This window comes from Lutra lutra, chromosome 9 (assembly GCF_902655055.1).
Source record: "Lutra lutra chromosome 9, mLutLut1.2, whole genome shotgun sequence".
Classification (NCBI taxonomy): Eukaryota; Metazoa; Chordata; class Mammalia; order Carnivora; family Mustelidae; genus Lutra; species Lutra lutra.
The window spans coordinates 37,697,417-37,699,663 of record NC_062286.1 but is presented as its reverse complement, the minus strand read 5'-3'; positions in this window follow the sequence as shown (position 1 = coordinate 37,699,663).

The window sequence follows — 2,247 nt, the reverse complement described above, 5'->3', positions numbered from 1 at the left end:
TTTAACTGACTGAGTCACCCAGGTGCCCTGATTCTTGCTTTTTGAAAGTTTGGTTACTGCTGTCGTAGGACAAGCAGGAGCACAAGTTACGTTTCCCAATGTACTGCGATTTATGTGCTACTGACGTTTTGTGATCTGTGTCATTTCCGAGAGTTACAAGGAAATCTTCTACCAGGACTATTAGTAAGTTGGGTTGCGGGGTTTGCTGCATTCACTGCCCTCCCTCCCTGTATTCCACTTACCTGCTGAGAGTGAGGCAACAGATTAGAGAAATGGTGAAGAAGAGAAGAGGCGGGAGCTCTGAAGGCTCTGGGGTTGGGTTAGCCAGCCGGGAAGGGACTCTGGTGGGTCACCTTTGTGCTCTTCGTGCCGGGGGCCCTGAGGTGGCTGCCACCTGCCATTCTAATTAGTTCTTCAACAGCTCCAGTCCCAACGGTGTGCTTTTGAGTGTCAAAGTTTACCCTAAAGCTCAGGTTTATCATCTTCCTTTCTTAAATTGTGAGATTTCTACACAAAGGGAAGAGATAAGTGGGTTTTGTAAATTCCCTGTTGAATTCCAGCCACTGCTTCCTGCCTCCAGACAGCACCTGCCCATCCAACTCCAAAGCCGTGGGACCTGGCCTGCTTTTCCCTGTTCTCACCCTACAGAGCCCCTGGCAACCCCCCACCCAGGCCACATTCAGGAAGAGATGGGCGCCTGCAGCCCCCAATGTGCAGCCATTCATCTCTTCTCAGCCACACACCAAACCCTTCTTGACAGCCTTTCCCATGCCAGGCTCCCTCCAGGAGTTCCGCCGAGCACCCAGCCACATGAAAAAGATTTGCATTACAGTCTGGCATGATAAGAGCGATCATGGAAGGCTGCACAAAATATAGCAGGGTTAGCAAGTGCAATGGGAAGAACTCTTTGGGAACGTGTGTGCGTGTGTGTGTGTGTGTGTGTGTGTGCACGCGCTCGCAGAGGGACTTAACAGGAAAGCTGCCAAGGGTCATTGTGCCCCAGGCTAAGGTCCATCACGTGGTCAATAAAGCCCACCGAGCACTCAGCTTCATAATAAGGCCAAGACCCTTATGGTCTGCACATCTGAGCTGGCGGAGGCCCTCATTTGTTTACAGCTTAATCCTAATCTGATCCTGGTTTGGAAGGGAAGCTCTTCTCATTTTAGCTATGGCAGCTTTTCTTTATACTTTAGAATTGTGGCTCTCCACCTGCAAGTCCCAATAAGGACTTAAAGAGAGAGAAATAAAAGAGAAAATCTCAGAGTGCATGCCACCTAGTAAGTATTATTTCTTGAGAGTTTGTTTCCATTAGGTGTGTGTGGAGGAGTCTGCGTGAACCGGGTCGTGGGGTAAAAAGTATTTTTTCTGTGGTTTAAAAAGTTTAGGAAACATTGTTTTAAGAGGAAATATCCATTCCTCAAATATTAAACAAATACCATCAGAAACTGTATCTTGTTCTAGTACAGAAAAAAGCAAGATGTGGCTCCTTAAGAGGCTCTGAGCCTGGTGGTGGGAAGACAAACATGTCACCAGGACAGGTTGTGAAAACCACAGTGACAGAGGGCCGTGCACCCCTCCCTCCCAGCTCAGAGGAGGAGGGAGCCACGGCCTTGCCCTTGAGTCCCATTGCCCCTCTAGGAGGTGGTGTGTGGCTGGTCCAGAAGAGTGGCTGCCAGGGGAGATGAAGGGAAGTGGTGTTTCCAATGGGGAGTGTGGGTAGGAGAAGATCGCAGAGCTGTAGGGGGGCGTGTGGCTGGCCCAAGGTAAGGCTTGGGGTGGGTGCTGTGGAAGGGAACAGTGGCAGTGGTGTCAGACAGCAATGAAAAGATCAGGAGCGGCCAGATGCTGACTTTATCCTCTGAGCGATATGAGATTAGTTCTACTGTTTCAAAGATTATGACACCACACCACACACCCAGGGCAGCAATTTGAAAGCCATTGTTGTGACGGTCCCTGGTTCAAGATAAACTTTTCAGGTTTATCTGAGTATGGGTGCTGATAAAAACCTAGGATACTGCTAACCATGAGTCTGGTAAAGATGTCCGTATTTTGATTTTCGTCATGTTTCCGTTTTGCTGCTTAGCTAGGACCAGCACTGGTGTCTGCCCACCAGGCTCGGTAGGCTTCCCTACCCTCCAGTCAGCGTCAGCGGGCCTCCAGACTTTGTATTCTCATTTCCTCTCATTATCGCTGCTGAGCACCAAACTTACAGCTGCGGGAGGAGATGAGAAGGGGAAGTGCTTTCCC